The sequence below is a fragment of the Sciurus vulgaris genome, assembly GCF_902686455.1.
Source record: "Sciurus vulgaris genome assembly, chromosome: 5".
Lineage (NCBI taxonomy): Eukaryota > Metazoa > Chordata > Mammalia > Rodentia > Sciuridae > Sciurus > Sciurus vulgaris.
Window position 1 is genome coordinate 20299912 of NC_136465.1, and position 18073 is coordinate 20317984.

General features: G+C 40.9%; 1 long non-coding RNA gene across 3 annotated transcripts in view; it reads right to left on the reverse strand.

The window, feature by feature from the left end:
• Positions 1-15642, reverse strand: part of LOC306663027 — a 34366-nt gene extending 18724 nt beyond the window's left edge. For all 3 annotated transcript variants that reach the window (XR_013764327.1, XR_013764328.1, XR_013764329.1), the window contains exons 1-2: positions 15322-15642; positions 14430-14582 (exon numbers count right to left, since the gene is read on the reverse strand). This is a non-coding gene — a long non-coding RNA (uncharacterized lncRNA). The remainder of the gene's footprint in view (positions 1-14429; positions 14583-15321) is intronic.
• Between the last annotated feature and the right edge of the window lie 2431 nt (positions 15643-18073).

Below are 18073 nucleotides of genomic sequence, written 5' to 3' on the forward strand. Positions count from 1 at the left end.
TTTGGTTTGCTTTTCCTGGTTGACCAGCCTTTCCCTGTTCTAAGCAGCTGCTCAGCAAATCCCTACTAGAGCTGGAGAAGGAGAAGTTCAGCCTGGAGGGCAGAGCTGAGGAACTCAGAGGGGGCGAGGGTGTCCTCCTGCTGGAGGGAAAAGACAAGAAAGAGGGAGAAATAATGGAAGGAAGGAAGGAAGGTAGGAAGGAAGGGAGGGAGGTAGCCAGACCTCATTCCTTCTTTCTTCCTTTCAATAAATGACTTTTATAAATTCTACCTGTTTTATTTCTCTCTGTTCCTATGAATCCAGGAGATAGTTTATTCAGTCTTCCCTCAGAGCATCCCGTTATCCCCAAGCTATGATTGGAAAAGAAAAAAAAAATATTTTAGGGACTTTTAGTATACTAAAGGTCAGAGGACCTCAGTTTCTCCTTTGACAGTTAGTTAGCTAGTAATGGATGCAACTCAAACCTGATTCAAGTTATTACTTGTTGTCACAGAGCCAGACAAATGAGTCATATGTAGAGTACCTATAATCATTTCAAAGTAAAAAATAATGGATTTGAAACTTTTGCTAGTGTTATTACGTTAAAAGAGGCATCATTATGAAATTATGTTAAAGGAGGGAAGATGGTTTATACCTAGAGAAGGACTTTACAACTCACAGGAATAAATATTTTATTTTTCCATATTTTTATTTGTACCTTATAGTTGTACATAATGATGAGATTTGTTGTTACATATTCATATGTGCGCAGGAAAGATGTTTTCTCCTGTCAGTGAGCTCTTGTGAATTTAGAAACCCCGAGGACTGAGTCACTGATCATTTCCCAACAGATAACATATTGCTAATCTGTTGTTTCTTCTCCTGGGAAATCAGGTGTCAGGGGCTAGAAGTGAAAAATAGAGTCTACCACTCATCAAATATCTGCAGAAACTTGTGGCCTAACAATGATGGAACCAAAACAAAATGAAACAAATCAACCGATGTAATTCCAAGAAATAGGAGAGTGTGCTTTAATTGCCACAAAGCCCTGGAAAGCAAAGCAGAGGGTCAAAGTGTTCGCCTCCTGAGGGCTGAAGCTGTTTTATTTTCCGTGAATTCTGTGCACCCCTCAGCAGCATGAAGTAGGCACTCAGAAAGTGTTTGCTGTATTAAAATCGAGGCATACATGTGTGGAAAAGGCAACCATGTGCCTGTGTTGTCTTTCAGATTGAGCATTTCTGAGTCTCTGCCAATCTCTTCTGTTCTTTGCACTGCACAAATTGGTGACAGAAAAGCAGATGCCCTTATTCTTTTGTACTATCTGTTCTAAGCCTGGATTTCACAGTGACTTTCTTCCTTTTTTTCCCTCCAAGTGAAGAACTGATGATGTTTCTGGTAAACAATGCACATGTCTATTGCCTTTAGTGAGGACAAATCAAGTTCTGTGCAGTGGCACACACCTATAATCCAGCAACTCAGGAGGCTGAGGCAGGAAGACTACAAACCCGAGGCCAGCCTCAACAATTTAGAGAGGGCTCATCTCAAATATAATAAATAAATAAATAAATAAATAAATAAATAAATAAAAAGAGCTGGAGATGTAGCTCAGTGGTAGAGTGCTTGAGTATAATGATTTCATTCTCAAATCTTCGGAATGTGAGGATCTGGGGGAGTCCCTCTCTGAATGAGATACCTGTCCCTCCAGTTCTCTAGATCCCCACTTAGTCTTGTTTGTTTCATCTTAAAGCCACACAACTCTGTATAGAGAGCTTATTACTCTTCTATAAAATAAAATTTTCTTGATGGGTGCATGGGCATGCACCTATAATCCCAGTAATTCAGGAGGCTGAAGCAGGAGGATCACAAGTTCAAGGCCAGCCTCAGCACCTTAGCAAGGCCCTAAGCAATTTAGCAAGACTTGGTCTCAAAATAAAAAAATAGGAAGGACTAGGAGAGTAGCCTAGTGGTTAAGTGGCCCTGGGTCCAATCTGTGGTTCCAAAAATAAATAAATAAACTTTTTTTGAACCGTACAGTTATATATTTTTGTTTGTTTGCATTTTTGGTACCAGAATTGAATTCAGGGACATTTATCCACTAAGGCACATCCTCAGCCCTTTTTTGTATTTTATTTAGAGACAGGGTCTTGCTGGGTTGTTTAGGGCCTCACTAGGTTGCTGAGGCTGGTTCTGAGGCTTGCTATCCTCCTGCCTCAGCCTCCCAAGATGCTGGGATTACAGGCATGCACCATGGCACCTGGCCAATCTATATGTTTTACGGCAAAAGGATGGTAGTGGAGATCTGTATGGGGTGAAAAGGAAGAGTTCCAACCCATTGCTATCCTGTAATCAATTCATTCTCCGGGGGTCCCAGCTGATACCATCTTGACCTTGAAAGGCTGAGACAGATTACCTCAGAGCCAATGGTTGAAAACAGAAAAAAAAAAAAAAGCTTACATTTGAAATAATTCTGCCTGTGTGCCTTCCAATAACTCACTTTACAGTTTTTCTACAACACTGGTCAGGTACCAAAAAGGATTTTAAAAGTGATTACACCCAGCACATCCTGTGTGCGCACAGACTGCCAAACGTACACCTTGTATTATTCTTCATACATCCTGGATTCCTGGGGAGAGGGTGTATGATGTGGGTGTATTTCGTGTACTTGATGTCTATAAATACACTCAGAGGCTGCTCAAAGCTGCTCACTGTTATTTCAGCACATTCACTCTTCCCGGTTTTTACATACACCCGCACCCTCACAAAAAAGGAGTAAAACTGGATTTTATTTCTGCTATGATGACCACGATTCCAGATAAGCCACGACAAAACGAGCTATCATTCTTTAGGTGCACCTCTGTCCGGGGATGCAACCTTGCCCTCTGGCCTTTGAGCAGCTGTGGGGAGGAGAGCGGTGGTCGCTCCATTCTGTGGGGCTGGCTTCCAAGATGCCGACTTCTATTTTTGCCTGCATCTGCCTTCTGCAGTTTGATTCAGGGTTCCTTTCCCCTGCCCATGACTCTGATTCCACTTCTTGGCTGAATCGATTCTCATTTCTTTTTCTAGGAATCCCTACCCACAAGCCCTCCACCCACTGCTGGCCCACCCTGCGCTTGCAGGGCAGGACCTTGGCCATGTGGGAGGCCCCTCACAGTTCCATGGCCCTCCCATGCCTTTTCCTCAGTATAGTACTTAAGAACACACTCTCTGAAGCCAGGGTCAGGGTCCAAATCTTGACTATGACTCTTATCAGTTGTGGGTTTCTTAACATTCTGTGGATTTCTATTTCTCATTGAAAAAATGGGGACAATCCCCCCACCTCAACCTGAAGATGGCATCTCCCTATGTTGCTCAGGCTGGCCTCAAACTCCTGGACTCAAGTGATTCTCTCACCTCAACCTCCTGAGTAGCCAGGACTGTAGGCATGCACCCCAAGCCTGGCCGAAAGTGGGGATTTTAGTAGTGCCTACCTCACAGGGTTTTCATAAAGATCGTGTGGATTGCTGCAATGATGGCAGACTTTTGAACGAAGCCTCCCTGAATCCATGCTCTTGTGAAATTCCATTCCACGTTGGTTTGGGGCTCCGCCATGTGTCCTGCTTTGGCCAATGGCACAAACAAAGATTTGGTATGAACATGCACATTGACTTATGTACTCACTGCATTTTGGAACCCAGCCATCACCTAGAGAAATCTGGGTTCGCCTGCTGGATTTGGAGACACCTGTTCTAGTTGGCCCTATATCGCCAACCAACTGCTAGTCGCGCAAATTAGACATTTGGTACTGGTCAGCCCCAGCTGACTGGCAAGTGATCGTAAATATACCCGTGATCCCAGAAGACACTATGTGGGGCAGAGACAGATTGCTCCAGCCCAAATTGCCAACCCACAGAATCTTGAGCAAATAAGTTGTGTTCAAGTTGTTCATTTGTGTTTGGCTTGTTATGTAGTAATAGTTAACTGATATAAAAACAAAATAGATTCTAAGTTGGGTGTGGTAGTGCACACCTGTAATCCCAGTGACTCTGAAGGGTTTCAGGTTTGAGATCAATCTGATCAACTGTCTCAAAATAAAAATAAAAGGGCTGGAGTTGTAGCTCAGCACCCCTGGGTTCAATCCCTAGTACCACAAAATTTAAAGTTTTTACCTGGTGCACAAAAGGTATTTAGAGAAGGGTCTACAGACTTCCACCTGAATAAGTCTGTCTTCAAAACACCTTCAGCATCACCATCCCAGATCAACTGGATTATGACAATACCTCGCAGATTTCCCTGCTTTTGCTTTACCTCACTCATCTCTGCCCTATAGCTTGTTCTCAACAGAGGAGTTCTTTTTAAATGAAAGGAAAACGCAAGTCAGATTACATCACCATTTGAGTAGAAAAACACAGCAGTGGTTTTCCCGTTCACTCAAAGTAAAATCTAGAAAGTCCTTACAAAGGTCCACAAGTCCTCCAAAGACTGAGCCCTCTGCTCCTGACTCTATCTTTGCTGAAATCTCATTTCTCAATGAAGCCTAAGCTGAATATTCTACTTACCACTGCGTCTCTGCTCACACTAACCTCCTATTTTCTATTTATCCCTTTAGCTTTCTTCTACATCTTTTCTCTGTTCTGCTGTGACCCCTTGGGAAAAATAAAAGGAAGGATGTATTACAATTAAGTTTACATATTTAAAGAACTCTTACAAAAGAGGTAATGGTGAGTTGGTTGACATCTTCCTCTCCAGAAATAGTCTTTCAATTTAGCATTATGCAAACCTTCATTTTACCAGTATTTATTAAGCATCAGGTGTGTTGAGACAATGCATAAAGTACTGAGTCCATAGAGATAGAAGTCAAAATTACTGTCTTCAACTCACTTATAATCTAATGTAGAATAATCTAGTATAGCCTTTATGCATTATTAGTTCAACTCCCATATTGTTGACCTATGTGGTGCTTAATATTGAAATCAGTTAACATGGAAAATTAGGAGATTTTTCAATAAAAATCAGAATCTCTGTTTCTCTTGAAAGATCAGACCTAGCAGCATAGTCTGTATTTGAACATGGCACAGGGTCACTCAGATTGGAGGACTAGTTGCTGCTTCTCACGGGGGTGAAAGTTCTCTACCTCCAATTCACCATATTCACTACCACTATGTATTGCCTCTCAAATATTCAGGTTGGATAACTGTTGCTATTTATCATCTTATGTCTAGCCTGATTTAAATCATTTCGGTTACCTCCCCAGCTTCCAGCAGGCATTTGATTGTTGGATCCCTAGTTTAGTGAATTATATTTGATAATATTCTACTCAAACAAAATTCCGCTTCTAGGATATAATTTGATGTTCACAATAAGTTTAAGATGTAGGTAGGTCAAGTAATATTAGCTCCATTTTTCACAGAAGGTAATGAAAAATTGCAGTGGATAATTTAGTGATCCTAGGGTAGAGGTGGTTCTAGAATTCAAATTCCTTTTTAAACATCCTAAGTCTGAAATGTATCTGCAGAAGGAACTGGCCACTTTTACCCTTTTCCCCAGTGTTAGATTTTAGACTTACATGGGTTCAAGATTGGGGAGAGTAAGGAAAAATTAACACAAAGTTAAATTTGGAATTTTGGCTATTACTTAAGATTCAATTGTTTAGATTTTAGGACTTACATGGGTCCAAGATTGGAGAGGGTAAGAAAAATTAACACAAAATTAAGTTTGCAATTTTGGTTATTATTTAAGACTCAATTGTGGCATTTTAGAACTATAATTGACTGGAGAACTTTTTATTATCTGAGAGTCATGGACTTGTTCAACATTTCATCTTAGGGTAAGAAAAAATCACACCAATAAACAAATGGGGTAAAAGGAAAATAGACAAAATTGCATTTTCTATGCAATCAAAATGTGCTATCTTTATTCAATTTACCAGTTACACACAGAAATGCATACCAACGCACACATACAATTTTTCTTTTACATACATAGGATCACACTATACGGTATTTTGTAACTTGCTTTTCCCTTTCATCAGTGTTTCATTTTTTTATGGTATTAAGTATTCTTACACTAAAACCACTATGTGGTGGTATTATACTAATATTTGGCCAGTCACCTATTGGGCTATTTGGGTTTCCAATTGTTATTATATAAATATACTGCACTAAATATTCTGGTAGCTGACTCATGTGCAACTATAATTACTTCTTTAGGATAAATTCCTAGAAGTGGAATCACTGTGTCATAGGGAATATCTATTTTTTAAAATGTTTGATGCACATGTAATGACTCGTAAATCGATGTTCTTTCCCTTAAAATCTCTCAAATCCCAACTTGGTCTGTCCACTTCAGCCAGATCAATCTTAGTACAGTAATGTTTGAATATCTTACTCCCCTTATTAAAATGCCTTAGTGGTTTCTAGCTTATTCAATCAATTTCAAACCACCCCTGCTCAACTTTTGGAGGACCCCTGGGAAAAATATCTTGCCTTAGCTGCCCAGCCACCTTTTTTGGTGGTGCTGGGATTGAAACCCAGGGCCTTGTACGTGCTAGGCAAGCACTCTACCAACTGAGCTATATCTCCAGCCCCTCTGACCTACTACCTTTAAGTCCAGGTAGAGTAGACGCATCATTTCTGTTTAGTCTGTCATTTGTTTTTTTTCTCTTTCTACATAAGAATCCTATCCTCCACCTTTTTTTTTTTTCTACTAATCTAAATCCTATATATACCCTAAAGTCCAGATCAAGTTATGCCTCCTACAAAAAAGTGCTGCTGGGATAATCCCACCCCCAAATTATCTTTTCATACATGAATCATATTCCTCTATAATTTTAGATATATACCTAAAATTTCCCTGGGGTGGGCAAGCTGTTCCTGGCAGGTTATTTTTTAAATCTGACTCCTACAGCAAACACAGTGCTAAGTACTGAATCTTGAAAAGGATTGTAAAATTGTGCAATATGTTCCTGGAGGAAAGTTCTGAATATTCCTTGAATGTGTTTAAAATCAGTCCATAGTCCCCTTTGGAAATTAGGTGAATGGACTAGGTGAGTTGAAAAGTGGTGTCAGCCCTACTTTTCTAAGAGTGTGATCATAATTGTCATGGGTGAAATATAAGTAATTTTTGCTGATTCTATGTAAAATACTTCTACTTACATAGTAGGGAATTCCATAAAAGATAAAAATCTCTCAAGATGACGGAATCACCACAATGACCAAAATATTAGTGGTGATCATATAAGGATTTAGAAAATCACATTGTATAAAGATATTTTTGTTCACGACTTATAATATAAAACAAAAACATGAAATTTAAAATTATCCTAGACACTGAACATTAAAGAAATTTAGTTCATATAAAAATACACAAATTATCTTCATCCCACCCCCCCTAAAGTATGGTACTTCACTGTTCCAAAAATACCACACATTCAAATAACTGTAATTAGGAACACACATCACTTCCCACAGTTAGAACTTTAAAAATGGATTTTAAAAAAAAATGCATGTTGTGCAATATTTAAACATACTTTAAAGTAAATCATATTGCCAGTGCAGTGGTACATGCCCCTAATCTCAGCTACTCAGGAGGATGAGGCAGGAGGAATGCAAGTTTCAGGACTTAGTGAGCCCTTATCTCAAAACAAAAAATATAAAGGGCTGGAAATATGGCTCAGTGGTAGAGTGCCCTGGGTTCAATCCCCAGCACTGGGGAAAAAAAAAAAAAAAGTAAATCATTATTTTAGGTAAGCATGTAATTACTATGGCTTTAGGAAGGTTTAAATGGGAATGAAAACATAAAAAGAATAAAATTTCTGCACTTTTTGACCAATATTCATTAAATAGATAGATCACAACTCAGGTCTCCTAACCCTCATTCAATACTGTCTTAGACTAGGTTACTGGTATGAAAAATTATGGAAAGAATAAGTACAGACTACAAGAGAAGATATGAAAAAATAGAGAATCTAGAAATAACTAAGGTTTTTGGCAATGTAGAATCAAATTTCAAAAACAAAAATTATCTTTACTGGGAAAGTGGTGGCTTTGAATCTTATTCCCTATGGTTTAGAGTAAATATTTGATTTCTAAAAGAGTGGGTATGTTTTGGTGAGAGTGGCAGAAATTGTCTAAAGAATCAAGATGCAATGGAGTATCCACCTGGCAGTGTACTGGTTAACTGAGGCATTCCTCAAACTTATGTTCATAATTTCCCCTGAAATTATGTATTCATTTAAATACTGGATGCACTGGTACCTTGCAACTGAGCTCTACTTGCCTGGGTTCCCTACAGCTATGGGAAACTGAGAGTAAGGCTTCCTTAGCTGCTGCTAATGGCTGAAGGTACCATCCAGCATGAGCCCACCTACCTGGAACAAAAACAAACCCATCTATTCCTTTGTGTACCACTTATATATGCAACTGCATAGAGAAATGTTTGAAAGACCACACATAAAGTGGTTAACATGTTACCTCTGGTGAGAAGATTGGGAGAGAGGTCAATGGAAGTTTTCATGTCATGGTTGGAATGTTACTATAAGAATGTAAACATGTATCATTTGCTTAATTTTAAAAATTAACAATCAAGAAAGCAACAGGGATGCCAACCTATACAGAGAAATGTGAAGAACAGGAAGGAAGGTTTTCATCTAGTAACAAGGTAGCTCACCACAGAAAGTCACATTACCATTCTCCAGGGGCCACTGACTTTATGAGGGTGATTACATTTTTGTACTAGATGTCCTTGTCCTGGCTTTTGTACACCTTCCTGTTGGGTATTTCACTGGAATACCTTCCTGTGACTGCGAACCCTCTTGCCCTATCGCCCCACACACCATCATTGATCCCACAGGACTTTCTGATTTTTGTTAATTTTATATGCTTAATATATGTTGGGATATTTGGCCACTTTATCTTCCCTGTCCCATCTTTCAGGTTCTTCCATTGGTCATTAATTTTTTATACCCATGCTAGATTAAGTCTTATGGTAGAATTTATTTATTTTACTACCTGGGCAAACACACACACATGCACACACAGAAAAACACATATTCCCCACTTTAACTACCTACGGACTTCATATAAGGTCTAAAATCCATCAAGGATCCCTGGGATCTAACCTTAACATTTCAGCTTTGTTAGTATTTTATTCTTGGAATAATTTGTTCAAAATCCCCCTTTACTCTCCACTTCTCCACATATTCTTTTTCTACTACATAACTTTCTTAAGTGCACAATTAGGCATTTATTTTATTTGTGAAGAGTTTGTATTTTTAAAATTATTTTCATTTAATATGTTGGGTTTATTTTGTGCGTGTGTCTGCTGTTGATTACCACATTTCAAGGAAGAATTCTTGCTTTAAGCTTTCTATAATTCCTAACCCCAAACTTCATCTCACCAACTCTACTATCACAATGTATTCATCAAAGAAGGCATTCAATAAATGTTGGATGATTGACTGAAATAAAATTTCTTTGTACCTTCCTTATTTCTGGGCAACATTTATAAAGAAGTTTATATGCTTCCAAAAGTTAAAACAAGTAAAAGTTAATATATAGATATAGTTAAAATGCACATCGTATGACTTTGAGTTGGAATATGTATTATGGGAAGTAGATATTTGTGCCAGTTCATTCATTCAACAGCATTTGTTGAGTGCATAATGTGCCAGATACTTTCTTAGGCTATCATAGTGACCAGACAAGACTAAAATCCGCATTTTCATGGAGCTTATATTCCAAAGGAGACATCAGACAGCAAGTGAAATAAATGAAACATATAGTTTGTCAATTAATAAATCAAAATGGGCATTTAGGGGGCATAGGTAGTGTGTGTGTGAGGGGTTAGTAACTGCAATTTAAACTAATGATTCATGGTCAATATTTTCCCTATTTGGTATAGAAAAGAGTTGATATATCTAAGTATAATACATTAAGATTGGCTTGAATCAGTTTGCCTCAGAAAATATGGACTAGAAATATTTTCTCATGATTTAATTTTTAGTTGGTTTTTAACAAAGACTTCAAAATGGCAGCTCAGGTTCATTTTTAGTTCAATGAAGAATAGCTCTCATACATATGCAGACTCAAGTCAATTCTATTTCTTGGGTTGGATTATTACCAAGATCTTAACAAGGAAAGGAAGAATTATGGATGCCTCAGGAATTGACTAACCACTTACATCCTGCATTAAAACACCGCTGCTCTGAATCCAGAAGCTCACTAGTACCAGATTAAGAACTAGAAAGGATTTCTTGGCAAAGGATCCTTACTTGCAAAAATAATTCCAAGATTTGGGCTGAGCTCAAATTTTAGGATTTATGTGAAAATTCAAGACTTATCTTTTTATATTACCATGTGAACAATTGAACAAGTAATATAAACTCCTGGAAGTTTGGCTCAAAGGCCTGGAATTTAAGATGAATATTTTTTTCAACCTCTTAGCATTGTTCTTTTGCAAAGTAAAAGACCCTTTCACAATGTTATATAGTAATACCATTAGTAAGGAAAATAACATTTGAACATCAAAATTCATCTTTAGCAATTTCGTGATTAAAATAGTAGAGAAGGCATTGGAATGCATCTAGTGGTAAAGAGATAGGCAATGGAGTATAATATTATTGGCTAAAATAATATCAATATGAAGTTACCTTAAGTCTAAAAGCCATTTATATTAAAGCATAATCTACTAATTGTTTTGTTAACTGATAACAGATAATTTCTAAGTTTTAGTAGGGATGGAATGAGGATACTGAGACCTGTAGCCTATTAGCGTTAGAGGTGAGAGATGTATTGATGCTGACAGGAAAAAAGGAGAAAATCAGAATGCCAAACAAGCTTACTTCACAATTTTGCTTAGGGTTGGTGCTATTAGCAGTCTGCTGTGATGAACAATTGGAAGCTATGGGTAGAAGTTTGTGTGTGTGTGTGTGTGTGTGTGCATAATTTGAAATGAATGACAACAAGTTAATAATGCTTCTCACAATTTATTCAGAATTTTTTCTTGCTCTTTGTCTTCGCACCCTCCAAGTATTGTTGACTGGGTAGAAAGATGTTTAGTCCTCAATAATTCTATAATGAGGTATTACATCACCACACTGCATAAACAGATGCCACATAACTATGTAAAAGTAAGAATAGATTAAGTGAATATCCTTTTCCTAAAAAAGCACAGAGAAACTGTTTACCTGATATACATTAGTGTGAAACCTATTTTTGTATACTTCCTGTACCAATTCAAATTGATTTTTCAATTAAACTTTTCAGCAAACAATTTGCTTTCATTTCTCTGAGGACTTCAGGATAATGGGCAGGTGTGTTGTGCTGGAAATAAAGCTGACATCTTAAAGACTACAAAAACAAGAAGGCAAGCCTCTGTAGGGTAAGCTGAGCTCATGGATACAAAGGACCCCTTCAGCTAAAGATTTTCTATTGCTCTGGAGCAGAACTCATATTGCCCCATTTAACACCACAAAGCTTGTAATAAATCCTTAATGTATTGACAAATCCATTTGCTAAATAGCAAAGTCTCAAAAATATTTAGAAATGCTTCATAATACATTATGTAAGTAGGATGCTTTCAAATCAAAAGTATAAAAGCAAAAACCCCTATTTAAAGTTAGTAAGGCAACTGAAGTAACACATTTTAGGCTTACTCAGTAGCATAGAAAATAGTTTTTCTTTACTTTCTATCTCCATAATTTTTTTTTTTTTTCTTTACAGATGGGGTCTTGCTATGTCGCCCAAGCTAGCCTTGAGTTCCTGGGCTCAACGAGATCCTCCGACCTCAGCTTCCCAAATAGCTGGGACTATAGGTTATGCCATCTTACCTGGCTTATCTATTTTTTTTTTTTTTTTTTTTTTTTTGGTACTGGGGATTGAACTCAGGGGCACTCAACCACTGAGCCACATCCCCAGCCCTATTTTGTATTTTATGTAGAGACAGGGTCTCACTGAGTTGCTTAGTGCCTCCTTTTTGCTGAGGCTGGCTTTGAACTCTCGATCCTTCTGTTTCAGCCTCCAAAGCCATTGGATTATAGGTGTGCACCACTGCAACCTGCTGGTTTATCTATTTTTGAATGAGTGATTCTTTTCAAATTTGCCATCTTTATACTGGAAGGATTTTCAAATGCAGGATCTAACTGATATATATTACTTGGTGAGGCAAAATCTTGTCTTTATAGGAGCAATTCTCAGTCCCCTGATTCTTACCACAGCATGTATTTGTGCCTGCTACATCATGTATGAGTTCTGGTGTAACATTTGATTTCAACTAAGTCCAGGTAATTTTTGCCAACAGCTACTGTCATGGATTTATTCACCAGTGTGGTCTCATCTTCTTTACAAGTGATATATTCTGTTCATTTAAATTAGCTTTAGATTACAGGTACATAATATGTCTGAGGAATTGTTCTATTTTTCAATGGTATAACAAATGGATGTACTTTTATAAGATCTCATTCCTTTGCTAGGGTGAAAGATTTATCTAAAGACAGCCAAGGGCTGAAGGTGTTTTACAGTGTTAGAGAGCTTGTGCAGCATGCACGAGTTCCTGGGTTCAATCCCCAGCACAACAAAAACACCAAAATAAAAAAAACAAAACAGAACAACAGATAAAACCCTAAGAGGTAGGTACATGGAGCTAAAAACTTGAGTAGGGAGAGGTCAAACACCTTTGAATATCCAGTCAGTTTCTTATGCCAAGGAAAACAGAAATGAGAATTTCTTAGTGGTCCTGAGTAGCTACTCCTCAGGATATGTTAAAACGAGGCATAAAACAGGATAAGGTAAATCAAGGAAAAGAGAGTTACAGACTCCCCTCCCCCCACATTCTACCCTCAGTACTGCTGGATTTGTTAATCTTGTCAAGTATTTTTTGTTTACTTTTTCTTGTGAATGGTGTGGAGGCTGCATCTGGCCAAGGGCCAGTTTTGTGAAGTTACTTGGCCCACATAAAGATGAAAATGGAAACTTTTGGCCTCATAAATTGCTACTGCTCTTAGGTAGGTCTGTTTATGCCTGAAAAGCCAAGGCTTCAGTCACTGTCTGCAGAAAACAACAAAAGTTAACATTTTCAAATTGTTTCAAGATCCTTAGATGAGATATTTGATTAAATCCAAGTCTGATGGAGATTCCAGGATTCTAAATTGAGAGTTCAAGCTCTTCTCTAGTCTGGAGGAAATGGAGCCTGGAGTGGAGATACAAAACAAGAATGTGTATTGTCTTCAAATCTACCTGGTATGACACACTAGAATACTAGAGCTTGTAGGCTGACTCTTAACCCAAGTAAGATTGAACTGCATGTGACAGACAAAACTAACCCAGAGGAGGAGGAGGCGAAAGGGGGTATGGTTTGAAGGATATGCATCCTTGTCAGATTGAAGCATCTTTTTTAAAAAAAAAAATTTAAGTAGCTATTGTACATATAACATTATTTCAAGTAAAAGATACAAAAGCAGTAGAAGATCCTCCCACCCCTGTCCCCATAAAAAAGAGCTCTTGAAATGATCACCCAACCCTGCCCACTCAGTTTGCATGCTGAAGGAAGTCAGGGCAAAGGCCTGGCATAATTAAGTTAGTGTTATGTTTTGCTCTACTACTTAACTCCAGTTTCTAGTGGAATCAGGTATAACTGATGACACAGAAATGTGTAGAAAAATAATAGCAACTAACATTTATTAAATGTCTCTACTGTGCACTTGGAATAATAGTAACTAACATTGGTTTAAATGTTTCTACTGTGCATGTGAAGCTTTGTATGGATTATTTCATTAATTTTACAACTTTATAAAGTAGGAAGTTTTATTTCTGTCCTGAACAAAGACATCATTAACACTAGAGAAACTACCCACACACATGGTAGATCAATAATGCCACCAGGATACAGAAGTTAGCTCACACTAAGGCATATCAAAGTAGTGGCCTTTTCCTGGAACACTTCACTAGGCTACCAGACACCTCCCGAGCCCTCTTCCTACCCCTTGGCTGTTCTTCTTCATTTCCTTTGTTCGATTTTCCTCATTTTCTTAATGTTGGAGTTTTCCCAGGGTTCACTTCTGGTTCCTTTGCTCTGGCTACATTATCCAGTTGATTTCAAACAGTTCTGTGACTTTACATACCAACTACATACCACAACCTCCAAATTTATATTTACCCCAGACATGCATTTTAACTCTCTACACCTGTCTTCATTTGGATGTTGAACAGATCTCGAGTTTATCATATCTAAGTCAGAGTCCAAATACTCCTCCCCCCAATTTGTTGTTTCCCAATCTTTCCACCCTCAGTAAACAGCAACTCCATTCTCCCTAGAGCTCAAATCAAAACCCTTAGGATCAGGGAAGGTTCAATCCTCAGCACCAAAACCAACCACCAACCAACCAACCAACCAACCGCAACCAAACCAACAAACCAACCCCAAACTCGTAGGATCATGTTTGACTCCATTCTTTCTCTTATGCTCATTTGGAATCTTACCAGCAGTTCCTGGTGCTTTATCCAATAAATAGGTCAGAATGTGACGACTTCTTTCAATCTGACTCTAGCCCAGACCCTCCTTGTGTTCCTCCCATCAGGCTAATCTTGCTGGTTCTCTTGCATCCTTTTGCATATTGCCCATACAGCAGTCATCTTTAAAACAAAAACAAAAACTTTTGAACATTTAAAACGTATACATAACTACACATAAATGATGATCATCTCCACACACCCATCACCTAGCCCCCCAAATTGACATTTTGTCAATCTTCTTTCATTTATGCACTTAAAAAAATTTTTTTTGGTGGAGTATTTTGAAATAAATCTCAGTAAGGTCATCCTTTTAATGATCTGATCAAGCTGCTGACAACTTTCCAAGTGCTTCTCATCTTAGCAAGCCACATCGTTTCAATCATGGCTTACAAAGCCTCTGTGGTCCATGACTACTCCTTCCGACCCCACGCCCACTCCTAACTTGTTTCCTGCCCTCGCTCTGCCTCAGTTGTATACTAGAGGGCCTTATCTAAGCACAGATTGCTGACCCCACCTCTAGGAGTCCTGATTCTGCAGACTTTAAGTGGGAATTGAAAATTCCCATTTCTAACAGGTTCCAGGTGTTCTGCTTCCAGCGGGTATATTCGAAACAACCAGTCATAACGTTCTCCTTCCCATTTAATAAGGCAGGCAGGATCTTGCTTAGGAGTCTCTGCATTGCTCTTCCCTCGGCCCTGGGGCATTCTTTGCATAACTGAAGATTTATGTTATTCCATCTGTTTAACGGACACCTTTTGGAGAGGCCTTCCCTTACCACTCCTTCTAAAACAGCACCTCCTCTCCTCACTCGGATTTATTTTTCTTCATAGTAGGCACAGTTCGTTCATGGTTCTCTTACCATGTCTAGATGGACAGCTCCACAAGCGCAGAGACTTGGTTTGGCTCTCTACCACGTTCCCAGTACCCGAACCTTGCCTAGTAGGTGCTCACTTCACTCATCCAAGGCATAAATGGTATACTGAGGAGGAAGACCTAGCTTCTTGCTTGGGACCTACTGGACAGGCATATTCATTTCTTCTTGCCTCGGTTTCACCGTTTGGAAAGGCTGGGGATGGTTATGCCTACTCTTCCCATGTTCCTGGGCAGATGCTCAAATTAAAAGAATGAATGTGAACATGCCCGAGAAGCAGCAGAGCAGCAAGTGAATACCAAGCGTCATTACGCGTGCTTCTGTCGCCTTTTTCCTGCACACACACCCCTCCCCCCATTTTTCAGCTCCCCCGTCCGGGTGACCCACAGGCGCGCTGCGGGCGGCAGCCGCCCGCGCTCCGGCCCCGCGTCTGGGCCCGCCCGCCCCGCTCCGGCTCGCGCCCGCCCGCCCGCCTCCAGAGCAGCACAGCAGAAGCCGCCTGGGCGGCAGCAGCAGCGACAGCAGCACAACAGGAGGAAGGGGCGCCGAGGGAGGTGTCCCCGGCCGCCGCGGGAGGCCGCATCGCCGTCCCGTCACGGCGTCAGCGCCAGCCGGGGCCGAACCCGGAAGTGGCCGAGCCCGCGCGCCCGCCCGTCCCGCCGCCGTCGCCGCCGCTGCCGCCCCGCAGTCGGGCGAGCGCGGGAGCCGCGCAGGCACACGGAGCACGCCCGGCCGAGCGGGCCATGGCCGCGGGGGCCGCCGCCGCAGGTGGTGGCGCGCGGTGAGGCGAGCGCGGCGCCCCCTCCGGGGCGGATGGAACGCGGCTCGGCGGGCGGGCAGTGCCGGCGTCCGCGGCTGGAATGGTGCTGGCGGCGGCGGTCGGTGCCTGCGTTCTGAAGCCCGAGAGGAGCCACAATGGAGACGCCGCCGCTGCCTCCCGCGTGAGTGAGCGGGCGGGCGGGTGGCGGGCGGGCTGCGCCGCTGCGGATAAGCCGCCCGCGCGGCTGCGTGTCGCGGGCCACGGAGCTGCTCGCGGCGGCCGCCTGGTGCCGGCCGGCGGAGGAGCCCCGAGGCGCCGGGGGGGGGGGGGGGGGGGTGGGAGATGCGGGGCGTGACGAGGCGCCCTGCCCGCAGTCCCGAGCCGAAGGCGGCGGAACTCAGCCTGGCCGGGCAGCGACTTGTGTCCAGGGTTTCCAGGGCGGTCTTCCCGGTCCCAGGCGAATAGAAGATTCGGGATGGGGCTGGGCATGGGGGACTGCCCGTTCCGTGCGATCCTCCCCGGAAGGCAGAGGCGGCCGGTGCCCTGCTTGCCCACCCTTCCTCATAGGTACGGACAGGTTGCGCGGACTCCGGCGAAAAAAGGCAGCTGGAAAGTACCCGACTCCCCGCGTCTAAATGAATTGATCTCAGGTTGCTTGTTTCCCCTAATTTCTAACAAAATTAATATCGGAGGAGCTTTTACATCACTCTAAATGAGCTGCGGCCGTTCAGGGCATGTGACCTCCTACCTGGCACTGCAGACAATTTTATCCAGAAATCAAGAGCATCTTCTGTTTCCTTGTTACCTGGGGCAAATTAATCGTCTATCGACCTGCCAAGGCACAGGTGTCTTTTTCCCGGGTGTCCAAGTACATTCAAAATCACCTGCAACCAAATTACTTTGTAGGAATAAAAAAAAGCTGAGAAATTACGTGGAAGATGTTGCATTATTCAGTACGAGATTTTTTTTTTTTTTTAAATATGGTCAAAACGCAAGGTAAATCCCCACGAGTTTTGAAAATTTCAGTTTTGATCTGCTTCCGTTATGTTAAGGCTTTATGAAGGAGTCCTTTGAATTTGACTTTTCAAAGCGCAAACCTCATTGTAAAGAATGGTGTACCTTTTCATGAGAGCTTATTCGTGGAGTCTTACATTTTTTAGTTAGATTTGGCTAGCCTCACTCCATAGCAGTTGTACCACACCAGCCTCTGGTGGCTATTTGGTAGAATTCCAGCCAAAATATGGATAAATTGTGCTGAAAAAAATTTTTTTGATGTTGAGTCCTTTTAGGAGAACGAATGAGATTCAAAGTACATTACAGAATTTTTAGCTTGAGTGGAACAGGTCATGGGGATCTAAGGGACAGATGATAAAACTCTTGAATTGACCCTCCTGGGCTGATAGAAAAATGAGCTCAGCTGCTTCTTGATTGCTGTGGCTTTGAGGCTCTGTGGTCTGATCCTGTTCTCCAGCAGGTTGGGGAAAGGCTCCTGAACCCCCAGAAAACATGATGGTGGATTGTTAGATTCAGCAGCAAAAACATAGCAGAAGCATATGAGGTTTCTGCTCAGGTTCAGAAGCACTTATGGTTGATAAGTTCTCTATATAGACAGTACATCATATATAATATGTAGTATGTAGGATTGTTATCCGTAGTAAATCTGCCCCCTTTTTATATCAGTCATCTGCAGTCCCTTTTACTTTTGAAACAGTGAACTAAAGCAAGAACAAGGGAATCTTAAAATTCAGGTAAAAGGAAGGGTGTGGAAAATCAGGCTCTGGAGGGAGGGAGTAGAGACAGAAAATGACTTAAATTGAAGTAAAAATGAGATGTGTGCATGCTAATATTGATAAACTGAATTAGGGCAGATTAGCTAATTGTAATTTCGATATTCAGCACTGAGACTCCATCAGTAGTGCTGAAAGGCAGGTGTGGTGGTGGATGTCATGTAATTCCAGGCACTTGGGAGATTGAGGCAGG